The 17599-nt window shown below is 42.0% G+C and overlaps 1 protein-coding gene and 1 pseudogene across 1 annotated transcript in view; both read left to right on the top strand.

Moving 5' to 3' along the window:
- Positions 1 to 17599, top strand: part of Schip1 (schwannomin interacting protein 1) — a 726814-nt gene that overhangs the window by 59449 nt on the left and 649766 nt on the right. The gene's annotated exons all lie outside the window — the stretch shown is intronic.
- On the top strand, positions 12451 to 14054 carry LOC125394179 (glutathione reductase, mitochondrial pseudogene; annotated as a pseudogene).

Genomic DNA, 17599 nt, shown 5'->3' with positions numbered 1-17599 from the left:
ATTTTTTTTTTCTATCCCAGATAGCTCTTAGGTAGTTCCGGGTGAGTTATATTAGCCAAACATTAAACATTAAGAGGCTGTTGGGGGGCGAATGCTAAGGCTCCTCCAGGTAAGAGAGAAGAGAATGGAGAATGGGGATGGAAATGAACTATTCCTGGGGAAGTGCTTGCGCTTGCTTCTCTTCGGTTTTGGGAAATCTGGGTTGTCTCCCAGTGCATTTAAAAAAGAGGGGAGTCAACACTTATTTTCATTCATTACAATCTTAACGCCAGCAAATTGGATTTAAGGGATTTGCTCTGCAAATCCTATTGTTCTTATGCCCCGTTTGACACCAAGCCTGGCATCTGCCTTTTCAGCTTTCAAGAGAAATGAAAAGCTCTGTAGGGAGGTCTCCAAGGGTAGGAGACAGGTCCCCTTCCTTCCCGCCCTTCCCACAGTCTGCTCTATTCATAGCCCATCCCCTCTAGCCTGAGTCCTTTAGATTCTCTTCTGCACCAGGGAGAGTCTCTCTTGCTTTCCTTGACGCAGATCCCTTTGCCTAACATGCCCAGCAGGGCCAACCTAACAGCACCGGACTCCCTGCTTTTCCTCCATTTCAATGCCTCAAATGAGTTCATGTTCCCACTCCCCAGTGGTTGTGGGTTGGATTGGAGCATCCCTCGCAGCCCAAGAATCATCCTGGAGCTAAGAATGGAGGTAGTTTCTTGAGAGAGACTCCAGGTAGGAAAACAGCATACATGCTAGAGAGGTGCAGCGAACTGATGGGTGTCATGCTATGATTTCTTTACCAGGCAGAACCCTGATGAGAAGTCATGCCCAGTCAGGTCAGCCTGGGAAAAACCAGTCGATTGGAGCGCTGTAGTTCTGTTCATAGCAGAAGGCTGGGCCTACAGGCTGTTTTTGGAGGCACAGAATCAACCTGGGAGCCTGGCCTGAGCTTTGTTTTGAACAGGTGATAGCATAGAACTGCCCATAGGCTCAGCATGGCCCACAGGCATGTGAAACAGCAAGAGCCAAGGAAGATATTTACGGGGCATGAGGAGCACCTGCTGCATTGCACCCCCAACCTCATATATATGTATGTGCAAATACCCTGGATGCTGAGTGTCTCCAAGGCGGGCACTGCTTCTTTGTCCTGATACCCGCTATGCCCTATTGTAGCACCAGGGCACAAGTGCTGCTTTGCCAAAGCAGCAAATGCTTGAATGGCTCTTAGACCCACCTGAACTTGATCTCTGGTCCCTCTCCTAAATGTATCACTAGAGTGACTCCTTCCTTCTTTTTAACCAGCTGTCATGGTTCAGAATCGTGTACATGTTTCTGAATGACGACCCTTGTATTTTTATACTCCTACCCTGAGAGCAATATGGCAGCCTCTCCGATCCGCTTCTCTGCAGGTACCCTTCAGGCAAGCTTTTCAGCTAGAGGAGGTTACAGCATGGGATGTGTGGGCAAGAAGATGCAGAGATGGGAAAGCATTGGTGCATTTTCCTGTTTCCCCTCTATTGTCCTGGGATGATGCATTCAACATCCTCAGAGGTCTGGCTCTCTGGAAGGAGCAGAATATCTCTTCCCCAGGGAATTTACCCAAATCCACAGTGAAGGCAGATGTCTGCTGCCTAGCTTGGTAGTGTGGGAGCCACTGTACTCTCTTAACCAAGCCTCATTTGTGCATATGTCCAGCTTGAATGCCAGCTATCCTGTTATTTGGCGGTCAGGGTACCCTGCCAGGACTCCCTGGATCCAGCCAACTTGGCCAGAGTCTCCTATTTTGACTTGATTGGGTGGATTGTGTCTTGAGAATTGCTGCAGCTTTACTGTCATTTCCTCCCACAACTGTGTTCATCCTGCTTTGTTCCCCATCCTCTCTCTCTCTCTCTCTCTCTCTTTCTCTCTCTCTCTCTCTCTCTCTCTCTGTCATTGATGGCATCATATCTCTCATGATCAGGGTTCTCATAGAGTTCAGCCAAGTCACTTAGCTGCTCTGGTCTCCGTTTCTTTATGAAAACAGAATAAAACAGAAGGAATTTAAACTAAGTGATTGGTAAAACTCCTTCCAACTTTGGTACCAAATTCTGTGACTGTTCCCACCCACTACAGAGAACTCATTTCTAGGTATATCAACTGTCCTGAACATATCAAACTTCACATGGTACGAAATCTTCCCCAGAGCACAGAGGCACACAAGGTGAGCAGCAAGGACACCTACCACCCAGGAGCCACCCTGTGATGTCATGAGTGGTCTGCAAAGACAGTGAGTCAGGTCATGCTGGCCTTAGTGGAGGTTGTGTGGTGCTCAGGAATGAGAGGTAAGCTGCAAATGGTTTCATCTGACAACTGAGGGCGTTCCTTTTTTGGGGGATCCTGGTTTCCACTGTCACACTCTCCAAGGACCACGGAATTACAGGGTGAACATGCTTCTGAAATACCGTTCACTATAGGTAAGTGTGATTCTATACCCAAAGAGAACATTGACCTTAAATCCAGACCAAAGACCTTACTGAGTGTGTGTTGTTATCTTTACTTCTTTTAATCTCACTTCCTTCACTTAAAACAGGATAAAGCCTGCTTTTTAAGAATTACATGGAATTAATCCCATAAATAGTAATTGAGTACTTACCATGGACTAGATTAATGTGTTTGTGGAGAAGGGACACAAAGGAAATCAGATGTAGTCATTGCTTTGCCTTCAACTCAAATTCCAGTAAGGGAGATAGAAATAATCGTGATAATATTCTCTGAAAATGTAACAATAAATAAAATGAATTACTCATTTTCATAGAAAGACTGTGGGCAAATGTCAATAAAATTTATCTTCCATCTCCTTCCTCAGTAGGAAAAAAAAATCTACTGCTGAAAGATGATCTAAGATAGAACATCACAGGCCACTGCCACTGCAGTGCGGTCTGGGCCATTCTGCACGTAAGCTGATGACTCTCATCCTTCACACTTACAGACAGGAATTACTTTGAGTCCCATAATAGTAAGTCATTTCCATAACCTTAGTCATTAAAAAAGGTGAAATGATATTAAAGAAATGAGGAAATAAAGAATATATTTTAGAAAAGTTTTTAATCTCAAAATACTCAGCTAGGACCTTTATATCACATCCTGTCTTTCCAAGGTTCATGGATCATTGCAGACCAGGGCACGGCCATATTGGAAGAGCCAGATGTGGCAGATGACGGCATGCTGACAGTATTTTCAGGACCCAGCAAGGCAGTTGCTCATATGAAGTCATAGCAGTTGTGACAGTATGTTCAACTGCCACACAGACTTAGATGAAATCGCAGTGTGAAATGGGAAGCTGAAATGAGGTTCCGCTGTTAGCTGAGGGGCTGTTAGCAACCGAGAGAGGCTGGGGGAGATGGGGAAGTCAGCTCTCTTTGAGGATGGGCCTCTCTGGTAGGTCAACCAAACTTCAGTGGATAGCCATACACCCAACAGGATAGGAGCATCACAAATTGGATCTGATGGCTTAAAAGGGATGTTGTTTTTGTGGGTAGAAAATGGGAGATCTTGGAGGAATTGACAGAGGGAGTGGAATGACCAAAATGTATTTTATGAAATTCTCCAAGGACTGATAAATTTCTAATATCAAAATATAAATTTCTGAAATAAATTTGTATATATTCTTAAGCATCTTTGATGTAGCTGTGAGAAAGCTGTAGAATCATATCTAAACTTATTTTAAGAAAAATGAGGTAAAGACCCTTACAGATCTGAGTTTGGGTGTAAGTCTGTGGTGGGGTGGTGATAGAACATGTGCAAATGTGTGAAGGCCATGGATAGATTCAATCTTCAGGATAACACACACACACACACACACACATACGAACACACACACACAAATATACACATATAAACACATACACACATGCACTTACACATACAAACACACACACAAACACACACATACACACACACACAAACACACACACAAATATACACATATAAACACATACGCACATGCACTTACACATACAAACACACACAAACACACACATACACACACACAAACACACACACAAATATACACATATAAACACATACACACATGCACTTACACATACAAACACACACATACAAACACACACATACAAGTATACACATATAAGCACATACACACATGTACTCACACACACAAACATACACAGACAAACACACACAGACAAATACACACACACTCACACACAAATATATACATACAAACACACACTCACACACAAATATATACATACAAACACATATACACATGCACTCACACACACACACATACAAACACACACTCACACCCCTTCTATACAAATCGTCTTTTACGTATTACTAACTTTCCCTTTAATAACTATCTCAATTGACCACAAATTCTCCACTATAAAATGATTGACGGATGCCCATGACGTCATGAAAGCCCAAAGTTACTATGTTCCTGAAGACCCACTGCAGCTAATTGAGCTGTGTGCCTACTGAGAATACTGGTTACTGTATCTGTTCTTCACTCTTGTTCAACCAATGTGACTTGACCCTTTAATCCACGGTAGTCGTTGCTTTGGGTACAGAAGATGGGACAGTGACCAACACACATGGCATTTGCTTTTGTAATTATGTAACTTAGATACTTTGTCCAACAACTAAAAAATACAAATGAACACAAAGGGAAAATTGCTGAGCTTTCTGAATATCAAGTGAGAAGGTATGTGGGCTTTTGTGAGGACTCTCTCTCTTTCTGTGTGTGTGTGTGTGTGCCTTAGCATTTGACATGAGAAAACAAATACTGACAGTAAATATCTAGCCATTCACAATAACTTTCAACATTTCAATTTTATTTTGCTTTCCAACAGTTTACTGAGAGAACTCAATACCTGAAGTCTTTGGTATAAATTTTAATTCGAGAAGATAGATACTCTTTCACAAAAATGAAATAATTCTGAAATCTTCGAAAATATGTATTATTCACGCACCCAAACAGCACAGACAGCAGATGGGCACTGGCAAACATTTATTCAGTCATTTGCAGATAATTTTTGGAGTGGTGATAAATTTGGCTCTATCGGCTACTGTTAAAATTGAGGTGTAGTTATAACATACACACCTGGAAAGGATGAAGGAGAGGAACACGCGCCTTCTCATCTCTAAATGCACTCATGTGTCTAGCCCTTTCCACAGCCCCCTGCCTTCCTCTAGTTTCCTCTCTGTTTTTATTTAATATTTCTTAAGTTCTGCTATGTGGCAGATCATAGAAATGAGAGGAATCAGCAAATGAGGTTCTCTTTGGGAGGTATTTCCAATTCTGCTGGGAAGCTGAATGCAGTTTTCGCTTGTTTGTTTAGGAGTAAAATGGGGTGTGGCCTAGGAGGAACTAATTCAGGAGGAAGATCTCCTGAAGGGGGTGGGCCTTGAAGGACGGGACTGTAAAGAGGAGGTGTGGGGGAGTCATGGGCAGGGGAGGGGAGATCTTCAGATGAGCAGAAAGGAGGCATTGTGCAGTGCACTCCAGGAACAATGAACAGACCCCCTTGAAGGCTCATAGATGACCTCGGTAAGTGACCTCTTTCTGGGGAGTCTTGAACACCAGGTAAAGTGGACTAAACTTGATCAATGTTTTTAAAAACAAAATTCTTCTGAGAATGCCAGGGCTCTCGTGAAGTTGGCCCTGGGCCTTTCGTAGCAAGGCAGTGAAGGCAGAAGAAATGAGTTGACAAAATTCTGGGCATTCCACTTTTATTTTACATATTCTTTTTTGTATTTTTGTATTTTTAGAACAATCTTTTCTCATTTTACATACCAATCCCAGTTCCCTCTCCTTTCCCTTCTCCCACTATCCCCACCTTTCCCACACCTCCAACCCCATCAGAGAGGTAAGGTTTCCCATGAGGAGTCAATAAAATTCTGGCACATCACTTTGAGGCAGGACCAAGGCCTTCCTCCCCATATCTTGATTGAGCAAGGTATCCCTACAAAGAGAATAGCCTCCAAAAAGCCAGTTCAAACACTAGGGGTAAATCCTGGTCCCACTGCCAGTGGTCCCACAGATAGCCTAAGCCACACAACTATCACCTGCATTCAGAGGGCCTAGTTTGGTCCTATGTAGGTTTTCCAGCTGTCAGTTTAGGGTCAGTGAGTTTCCACTAGCTCAAGTCAGTTGTTTCTGTGGGTGTCCCCATCATGGTCTTGACCCCTTTGCTCATATTATCGTTCCTCCACCTCTTCGACTGAACTCTGGGACCTTACCCAATGCTTCTCTGTGGATCTATTCATTGCTGGATGAAGGTTCTATGATGACAATTAAGGTAGTCATCAATCTGATTACATGGGAAGACCAGTTCAGGTACCTTCTCCACTATTGCTTAGGGTCTTAGCTGGGGTCATCCTTGTGGATTCTTGGGAATTTCCCTAGTGTCAGGTTTCTGGCTAGCCTCATAATGCCTCCTTCAATCAAGATATCTCTTTCCTTGCTCTTCCTCTCTGTCCTTCCCCTTTCTTGATCATCCTGACACCTCAAGTTCTGCTCCCCCCTCCTCTTATTCCGTCCCCCTCCCTTCTACCCTTCCTCCCACACTTTCAATTTTCTTAGGCCATCTTGTCTATTTCCCCTTCCCAAGGAGATCCATGTCTGTCTCTCTTAGGGTTCTCTTTGTTACTTAACTTCTCTGAGGTCATGGACTATAGGCTGGTTATCTTTTGCTTTATGTTTAACATCCACTTATGAGTGAGAACATACTGTATTTGTCTTTCTGGGTCTGGGTTACCTCACTCAGGATGGTTTTTTTCTAGGTCCACCTATTTGCATGCAAATTTTAAGATGTCATTACTCTTTATCACTGAGTAGTACTCTATTGTGTAAATGTACCACATTTTCTTTATTCATTCTTCAGTTGAGGAGCATCTAGGTTATTTCCAGGTTCTGGCTATTTTAATTAATGCTGTTATGGACACAGTTGAGCAAATGTCTTTGTGGTATGAGTGTGCATTCTTTGCGTATATGCCCAAGAGTGGTATTACTGGGTCTTGAGATAGATTGATTCCCAGTTTTCTGAAAAATCACCATACTGATTTCCAAAGTGGCTGTACAAGTTTGTGCTTCTGCCAGCAATGGAGGAGTGTTCCCCTTACTTAACATCCTCTCCAGCATAAGTTATCATTGGTGTTTTTGATCTTAGCCATTATGATTGGCGTAAGGTAGTATCTTAGAGTTGTTTTGATTTTCATTTCCCTAATGGTTAAGGATGTTGAACAATTCCTTAAGTGTCTTTTGGCCATTTGAGATTCTTTTGTTGGGAATTTTCTGTTTGGATCTGTACCCCATTTTAAAATTGAAATGTTAGGTATTTTGATGTCTAGTTTCTTTTTAAAATTTATTTATAATGAATGCAGTGTTCTACCTGCATGCATGTCTGCACACCAGAAGAGGGCACCAGGTCTCATTACAGGTGGTTGTGAACCATGTGGTTAAAGGGAATTGAACTCAGGACCTCTGGAAGAGCAATCAGTGCTCTTAACCACTGAGCCATCTCTCCAGCCCGATATCTAGTTTCTTGAGTTCTTTATATAGTTTGGAAATCAGTCCTCTGTCAGATGTGGGGTTGGTGAAGATCTTTTCCCATTCTGTAGGTTGTCATCTTGTCTTATTGACTGTATCCTTTGCCTTACAGAAGCTTCTCAATTTAGGAGGTCCCATTTATTAATTGCTGCTCTCAGTATCTGAGCTACTGGTGTCATATTTAGGAAGTGGTCTCCTGTGCTTGTGCATTAAAGGCTATTTCCCACTTCCTCTTCTGTGAGGTCCACTGTGGCTGGTTTATGTTAAGGTCTTTGATCCATTTGGACTTGAGTTTTGTGCATGGGGATAGATATGGATCTGTTTGCATTTTCATATATGTTGACATTCAGTTTGTCAGCACCATTTGCTGAAGACACTTTTTTTAGTCAATTGTATAATTTTAGATTCTACCAGGAAATTCCTACAGTTGATAAACACCTTCAGTAATGTGGCAGAATAAAAGATCAACTCAAAAAAATCAGTAGCTCTCCTATATACAAATGATAAAAGTTTTGAGAAAGAAATCAGAGAAACATCACCCTTTAAAACAGCCACAAACCGCATAAACTATCTTGGGGTAACTCTAATCAAACAAGAACTTTAAGTCTTTGAAGAAAGAAATTGAAGAAGACATCAGAAAATAAAAAGATCTCCCATGTTCTTGGGTAGGTAGGATCAACATAAAAAAATGGCAATCTTACCAAAAGCAATCTACAGATTCAATACAATTCCCATCAAAATCCCAACACAATTCTTCATAGTCCTCAAAAGACCAATTCTCAACTTCATATAGAAAAACAAAAAACCCAGAATAGCCAAAACAATCTTCTACAATAAAGAAACTTCTGGAGGCATCACCATCCCTGACTTCAAACTCTACTCTAGAGCTATAGTAATGAAAACAGTTTGGTATTGATATAAAAACAGACAGGTGAACCTATAGAATTGAATCAAAAGACCCTGATATTAATCCACACACCTATGAACATCTGATTTTTGACAAAGAAGCTAAAATTACACAATGTTTTACAGATTCTTAAGTATGTGCATTGTTTCTTTAAGAAGGCTCCTGGTGCTAAGAATTAAGTGCAGAAACCAGCGCCACAGTCAATAGAAGACCAAGGTTTTCGAGTGCATCCAGGGCATAGTTTCTAAGGATGTGGCTCCCAACTTGGGTACCAGAAGGAAGACAAGCAGGCCTTACTGCTTTTCATGCTCTTAAGTCTTCCTAGCTCACACCTGGATGATTTCACCATGGACTTGGTGCTTCCAACACAGCAGATAACCTCAAAATCATCTATGTTTAACTTTGGGTGGCACTGCCTGGTTCTTCAACTGGTGAATTTACCTTTTGAATTGTGTTTTGCTTAGTCCAACACTGATGTTAATTTGCATCCCCTTAACTGAAGGCTGGTCAGGAGGAGGGGGGAGAAGAGAGTAAGCAGAAGAAATCAAGAGGATGGTCGTTGTCTGGGGAACTGGCTTGGGACACGAAATTAGATGCACATCATTTGCTCTGGGGACAATCCCCTCATAGGTAATTACAATCAGGGTCTAGAAAACTGACTATTCCTTTGACAAACTGCTGTGTTAGGTCTGCTACAAATAAATGTGTTTACAAGTAGCTGCCTTTAAAATCCATGAGTGTAGGATCATATTTCTCACCTCTGTGTTGCAGTTATCCGTTTCTGGACACTGGCTTTTTTTTTGCCTAAAAACAAACAAACAAACAACAACAAAACATATACTGTTTCAGGTCAAAGGAAGCCCTAGGCGATATGGCTTGTTAAGTGGCCGTTCGTCTTTTCATAGTGTAAGTAATGAGCTTATGTTAGCCTATTAGTGTGTGTGAGGTACAGCTATGAAGGCAGTCTAGCAAAGCTATCCTGGCTGAGGCATTATATCATATGGTCTTGGCAGAAATGTGTACCTAAGGTAGAGACAGAGATAGAGCAACATAAAGGGTTTTCTTCCTTTCTTTGTCTAACATCTGCAGGATTCCCAGTGGGCCATCTCCAAGTCTCTAATGCTGTTAGTTTCTCTCTCTCTCTCTCTCTCTCTCTCTCTCTCTCTCTCTCTATCTATCTATCTATCTATATATATATATTTATATATCCCTCACATGAGTGTGCACTGTGCATGTGATGTATGTTCTTCTTCATATAATGTATTGTGAAGACATTTCCACTTCACTCCATAAAGTCTCCTTGTTTTTCTGAAATATCCGAATAGCATGCATGAATGGACTAGTTGTTTTTTTTTTAACCAGCTCCCTGCAAATAGGCCTCTAGACTATCTCTATTTCTTCCCCATTACAGCCAGTGTGAAAGGAATATTTTCGTGACTACTGTAGGCCACCATTTCCCAGGAGAATTGTTAGGACACAGTTGTCTGTTTTAAAACAATGAGTACACACATGTAAGATTTTCTTTCATATCAAATTTTCTTTTTCTTATTATTATATTGACCTTAAATTTGTATGTAGACCAAGATCCATACCAATGCAAACTATTCATCTCTTTATCATACCCCCGTTTAAATGTAAGCAATAATTTATAAACAATATTTGGGAATTTGGGTATTGGTATTTCCAGACTGCTTCCTTCTTTTTGTTGGATGAAGCATTTTCTTTTTGGGGGTTCACAGAGACCTTTCAGGGGGTCTTAGTCCATCAAACCACATTATTCTGGAAGGAATCCACAGGTTCTCATCCTCTGTGGAAATAAAAGCAGAACCTTTTTTCCAAAGCAATATCTCCTTAGACACAATATTGAAATGAAGCTACCTTTAAAGTATATATGTTGGTTTAGCTTAGCAGCCCATTCAATAAAATATCTCTTTGTACTTAGCTCATTCACAATCAAAAAATTCAAAGAAAACACAATATTATGCACAATCCAGATTCTCTGTATATATTTCATCTTTACCTGACTTACATATTTTTTACTCCTTTAATCTATGACTGTCTGTACTGTGTCTGTTTAAAGACTTTACTTTTTCTTTTTAAACCATTTACTTCTTTTTATAACTATTTTTTCTCTGACCCAAGCCCACATACATTTATCTCAACACCATGACCCATTTAGAGATCTTACCCATCTGAACTTGTCTTTATTGCATATCTGTAATTATTTTTTGACCAGGAGCTCTTTAAAAAAATGGTAAGTGGGCATGACTAGGACCAACTCCGTGGCACTGCCTGTTATCTCTGCCCATTCCAACACAACGGAGGCATGTTCATTGCCTCTGAAAGCCATGCACATTGCTCCAGCTATAGGGTCACAGCAGGTCTTGTCACCATTAAGCAATTTGTAACATGCTACTCACAAACCCCGTTTAAGTTCTTGCCCTCCGGAAAGAGGCAAAGCTGTTCTTGCAACTAGCATGAACCAGGAAGCTGCCATTTCAAAACTGCACTCTTTTTTAAATTTTTTTTTTGCTGCTAATGCTGAATCAGGAAGACCCCAATTAAAGGAGCTGCAGCATGCCACCAGTAAACAGAGCCCACCTTCCAAAAAATGCAACTAAGCTTTGTTTTTATTTGTGTGTCTGGAATTCCCTTCCAAGCTCTCTCAGGTTTTGTGTGGATTTAGCTGTCACACAATGACGTGCCAATTTGTAGGCAGAGGCTGTTCGTTCTTTTCCTGGCCACTCAGACCTGAAATAACCACATAGAAACTCTATTAATTAAAACACTGCTTGACCTGTTGTGGCGAACCCCTTGACCAGCAAGGAAGAACGACCACGAATTGAGGATTCTTCTCACATCACACTTTATTGGAGCCTCTTGGTTAAAGGGAGAGCAGGAAGCGAGAAAGAGCAAGAAACGAAAGAGAACAAGAAGAGAGAGAGAAAAAGCAAGAGAGAGCAAGAACCAAGTGGCATCTGTTTAAATAGGGTGAGGGGACTTGGGTACTTCCCTGATTGGTAAATACCAGTCTGCTGATGCCCGGAGCCTCGGGATTGGCCAGTGCAGGCAAAGGACACTCAGCACCCATGCAGCAATACCAAATAAGGACTTGATTACCTCCAAGCTGCAGGAATGCTGGCGCCATCTTGTAATGGTGATGTCTCCAGACGGCTCCTTACAACCTGTTAGCTTATGTATATTTCTAGCTGGCTCTTATATCTTAAATTAATCCATCTATATTAATCTGTGCATCAGCACAAGGTCATGGCCTACTGACAAGGTTCCAGCTAGTGGCTCACATCTTTCTCCTCGGGTGACTACATGGCATCACTCTGACTCCGCCTACTCTCTCCTCCTCTATCTGCCTGGAATTCTGACCTTTCCCCCATTCTGCACTACAATAGGCCCAAAGCAGATTCTTTAAAAACCAATGGTGTTCATAGCATACAGAAAGGAATCCCACATCATGGCTCCATAAGGAAAACTGAGAAAATACAAACAATAGCTCAGTAGTTTAACCCTATCCTAAAAAAAGAGACACAGGAAAGATGAAATCACAACTAGAATTTTAAAATATTTGAATAACCGTACTTCAATCTGACTATCTTCTTTCCTGTTTGATTTTGTTTATTGAAATTGCCTTGTAGTAGAAACTATGGTCTCCACTATGCTGCATTAGTGATTAGCTCTGATGATAGAGACAGAGCCTTTCTTCACTAAATTTGGCTTATGGTCAACAACAGAAAACTTAGGACAGAAGGAAGATGCTGTATATTATACTGGTACCCAGTCCCTCCATCAACATGCCCACATCACCTGTTACCCATGCAGGCTGAAGATACTCACCATAGTTATGATTTATTGAACATTTCCTACATGCCCCAAATACCTATCTGTGCTCTTCATGCATCTTCTCATTAGTTCCTTATGGAAATTTGATGAAGTATGTATAGTTCTCACTCTCATTTCACAGGTAAGCAACAAGGTTTAAAATGTTAACCACCGGGTGCGCGTGCTCACTTGCGCCATGGCGAGTCCTGGCGAGCTGTAGACCCTGGCACCGGCCGCCGCTTCCTTCGACTACCTGGTGATCCGCGGCGGCTCGGGAGGGCTGGCCAGCGCACTGCAGATGGCGGAGCTCGGCGCCAGGGCCACGGTGGTGGAGGGTCACAAGCTGGGTGGCACTTGCGTGAATGTCGGATGTGTCCCCAAAAAGGTATTGTGGAACACAGGTGTCCACTCTGAATTCATTCACGATCATGTGGATTATGGCTTCCAAAGCTGTGAGAATAAATTCAATTGGCATGTTATCAAGGAGAAGCGTGATGCCTATGTGAGCCGCCTGAACACCATCTACAAAAACAATTTAACCAAGTCCCACATAGAAATCATCCACGGCTATGCAACATTTGCAGACGGTCCTCAGCCCACGGTCGAGGTCAACGGGAAGAGGTATACTGCCCCTCACATCCTGATTGCCACAGGTGGTTTGCCCACAGTTCCTCACGAGAGCCAGATCCCAGGTACCAGCTTGGGAATGACCAGTGACGGGTTTTTTTCAGCTGGAGGACTTGCCTAGGCGCAGTGTCATTGTGGGTGCGGGCTACATTGCTGTGGAAATAGCTGGCATCTTCTCTGCCCTGGGCTCCAGGACATCACTTATGATAAGGCATGATAAGGTCCTTAGGAACTTTGACTCGCTCATCAGTTCCAACTGCACCGAGGAGCTGGAGAACGCTGGCGTGGAGGTGTTGAAGTTCTCCCAGGTTAAGGAAGTAAAGAAAACATCATCCGGCTTGGAACTTCATGTGGTTACTGCGGTTCCTGGTAGGAAACCCACTACAACCATGATTTCAGATGTTGACTGCCTGCTCTGGGCCATTGGACAGGACCCAAATTCTCGGGGCCTGAATCTAAATAAAGTGGGGGTTCAGACCAACGACAAAGGCCATATAATCGTAGACGAATTCCAGAATACCAGTGTCAAAGGCATCTGCGCTGTGGGAGATGTGTGTGGGAGAGCTCTTCTCACCCCAGTTGCCATTGCTGCTGGCCGGAAACTGGCTCATAGGCTTTTTGAATGCAAGAAAGATTCCAAATTGGATTATGACAACATCCCTACCGTGGTCTTCAGCCACCCCCCTATCGGGACAGTGGGGCTCACTGAAGATGAAGCCATTCTTAAGTACGAGAAAGAGAATGTGAAAATCTACTCCACCTCCTTCACCCCGATGTACCATGCTGTCACCACGAGGAAGACAAAATGTGTGATGAAAATGGTTTGTGCCACAAAGAGGAAAAGGTGGTTGGGATCCACATGCAGGGGATTGGCTGTGATGAAATGCTTCAGGGCTTCGCTGTGGCAGTGAAAATGGGGGCCACCAAGGCCAACTTTGACAACACGGTTGCCATTCATCCTACCTCTTCAGAAGAGCTGGTCACACTCCGCTGAGAACCCAGGGACTTGTATGGCTGCGGTCAGACCAGTAGACCTCTGAGAAGAACTGACGAACGGATCAAGTTTACTTCCTGCTCCAGCGTTCTACGTTTATTTTAATCAGGATCTTCTGATAGTGTAAATTTTTAGTTTTTTTAAAAAAAGAACTTATTTATCTAATCTGTAATTTGTTTTGTTAATCTGGGGTTGGTTTTCATTTGATAATATTTCACAGTAATTAATATTTTTAATTTTTTATCCCTGCGCTAGTTCTGTTTTTCTTGCTTCAACATCAGTCCAGGTATAAACAAATATGAAGTACAGTGAAGTTAATGCACCTGACGAATGAATATAGCTGGCTTTTTTTTTTTTGAGACAGTGTCTCTATGCAGCCCAGGCAGGGTGGCCTCAGACTTAAGAACCTCTAGTTATGACCTCATGAGTGTTGGAATGTTGGAATTATAGGCGTGCCTGGCCATTCCTGGCGTGCCTTGTTAGTTTATATGATGGTAAGTCTCCATCTATAAATATGCAAGTATACAGAATGTGTGTGGTTTTGAATCTGCTGGTTTTGTTCCTTGTATTGCAAAGTTGCCTCTCGCTAATCTCTTTGTATTTTTTGCTCTGTTTTAAGTGACTTAGAATGGTTTGCATTGTTTTTATGAAATGAAGTTAGGAGGCTGCTAAATCTGTGAGAGAGCCTCGAGCTGATGTGTTTGCAGGAGGGGTAGCCTCAGCCCCTTCAGGAGTCCTTCCTTCTGAGCACTCACGGTTCAGTCAATCATTTCAATATTTCTGTGGGTTTTGTCATTTTAGTTTTTTTATGAGAACTGTTTTAAAAATTTGCCTTATAAAATTTATTATGAACTTTAAAAAAAATGTTAACCACCATAACAAGGCCACACACTGGTGACAGAGCCATGCTGGAGTTGGGGCAGTCTGGTTGCAGAAGCCAGCACTCCTGCGCTGTGCCCGGGGTGTGAGCAGATTAGTCCATCCTTGTGTGGTATAGGGTGAAGGGATTCTTTCATTGCTGTCATATGGTGATTGACAGTCTGTGTGTATAGAACTTTTAAAGCCACATTGAGTACAGATCTAGCAAGCATCTCTCACTGGGTCAAGAAGCTCGAAGCCACATAGCAAAGGGTTCTAGGTGAAGCAGCTGTGGAAATGATGTGATGGTATACTTAAGCTGTGTTCGCTAGTGAGTTATTTGATAAGTTAAACACAGCTGAGTGGCAGCCCCTTTAAACTCACTGTATGTGAACTTGCTCAAGGAGCATAAAACCCAAAAAACAGTGACCGACTGACACCAACGGTTATCTCTCTGATGGAGCAGGAATCACTGGCTAATTTTTACTGCTGACAGAAAGAAGCCTGAGGATTGGGAAAAACAGCTGCTTCTTCACTCAGCTTACACACACACACACACACACACACACACACACACATGCTGTAGGAAGTCTTACAACCAGTGGTTACCCACCCACTGGGGCGTGGCCTCTTACACTATGATGTAGAGTATGTGTCCGCTCTCTTTTTCTGGCTGCAGGATTCAGTTTCTGATCACCATTCAAGCAGAGGATTCTGATTTGTTAGGCTATTTCTCAATTATTTCTCAAAACCATCTATTTCTCAATCCTGAGCTAGTGTGGGATTTCTTTTAAGCATCCTTCTTCACACACATACACTATCAGATGGTTGTTAAGTCAGATGTTTTATATATAGGCTGTGGCTATGTCTCCATTGCTACTGATGTCTACTGATGTTCATATATAATATTCTGTACTATTGTTTGTTGGTTTGTGTTTAAGACATTCTTCCTGTGTAACCTTGACTGGTATAGTACACACTCTGTAGCTTAGGTTGGTCTCAAACTCATGACAATCCTCCTATTTCAGCCCACTGAGTGCTAGAATTACAGGATTTTGTTAAGATTGCCAGGCTGGCCTTGAACTTGAAATCTTCTTGACTTATCGCCTGAGTAGCCGGAATTAGAAACTTATTCCTTGAGGATTGACTTCACTATGATTTTTAAAGTGTTAGGAAAAATATTCTCATTAACTTTCCTGTTGAAATTTTTGTGTGAGCCTGTTACAGTTGAAATAAAGTCTATCTGCATGTTAGTAACCCCCAGTAACATCAAATTTTGTTACATATCACCCACACTTTTTCCTCTGCATGTGCCAGAGCTGTTTTAGAAGGTGCATGATGATAAGGAATCTTCCAGATTGGAGTTCCATTATCCTCACTTTTTGTCCCCAACAGCATGATATAATATGAATATTCAGCACAAACAATCATGATTATTTCAACATGATAGAGGAGGAGAAAGGCACACCCAAAGAGTGCAGTCTGAGTGTTTTTTTGTTGGCACACTACACTTATATTTTTATTTTCATCGGCTCTAGGTCAGTCTGGGTGAGGGATGCTGAATATACCAAACTTAAAATTAGTGGTTGCACTCCTATGCTGTAGGACAAACTGGATGTAAGTATTCATTTACAGTCTTAGCCACAATTACTACTTGGATATCTTAATGATGTCCTTAATGATGGTTGATGACACCACTGGCGTGGCATATCACAAGTTCAGTTGCTTTCAAAGACAAATAAATGCCTTGAACATTATATCCTGGGAATCCAAATATGTAGTGTGACGTTGCCACATACCACAGGGTATTAGAGGGCCAGCCCATCTGGACTGTATATTGTTGCAGTGGCGGCTCGTTTATGCAAAACCTCGACTCAGACAATGCCTGAAAGGGTGATAACACCAGGTTCTCTACATCCTTGTGAGGTATGGGGATGGAGGCTTTGCTTAATCTTTTGAATTCTGTCACTCCGGCAACTGCACATGCTGCTTGAACAGAAGGCTGTTTCCGTATTTTCAATTACAACAGAAACTCTACTGAAACAAGCTTCATTTAGGAATGCCTGGGCCGTTGTCAAAATTTGTTAAGGTGCAGTTTGAAAAATATCAGCGTCTTCTAGGAAAGTAAACACACATATGTCTTTGGAAATCTGGAATCAAGCAAGCAGATCATGCATTCCTTTGAGTTGCTGGCTCATTTTCCTACTTTTTGATTTGCAAAGAAATAATTTTGTTGATGTTTTTCTCGAGCAGGTGGAAGTCATAATAGAACCATGCAAGGCAGGAAAGAGTTGCTAGGCAACTATTCTCAGTGTTTAAAAAAATTCCAAACGTTCCTTTTAAATATCAGAAAGATTGGTGATCTTGAATTTGGCTTTTAGTGAACCTATGCAGTTTATAAAAGTAGCACCACCATTGTCCTGTTTCCTGCTCTGTAATAACCTTCATCAGTGATGGCACATTCTTCAAAGACGGTTTGAGGCCTCGGTCAGGCTAGTTGTGGAATGCAGCAAATAGAGTTAAAATGCTTGATCCTCTTTCAGTTATAGCTGTGTAAGTTTGAGATCTATTGACTTGACGTGACAGGAGGATTCTTAAATGCTATTTATTTTTCTTTCTTTTTTATTTTATTTAACTTTATTTCATGCGCATTGGTATAACGATGTCAGATTCTCTGGAACTGGAGTTACAGACAGCTGCGAGCTGCCTTGTGAGTGCTGGGAATTGAACCCGGGTCCTCTGGAAGAGCAGTCAGCATTCTTAACCACTGAGCCATCTTGCCAGCCCCAATGCTGTTTATTTTCAATGTACTTAGAGTTAAAATTATATCTATGCAAGT

The sequence above is a fragment of the Myodes glareolus genome, chromosome 20 (assembly GCF_982192425.1).
Source record: "Myodes glareolus chromosome 20, mMyoGla1.1, whole genome shotgun sequence".
Classification (NCBI taxonomy): Eukaryota; Metazoa; Chordata; class Mammalia; order Rodentia; family Cricetidae; genus Myodes; species Myodes glareolus.
The sequence above is the reverse complement of the archived record's forward strand: the minus strand, read 5'-3'. Positions and strand labels throughout refer to the sequence as shown.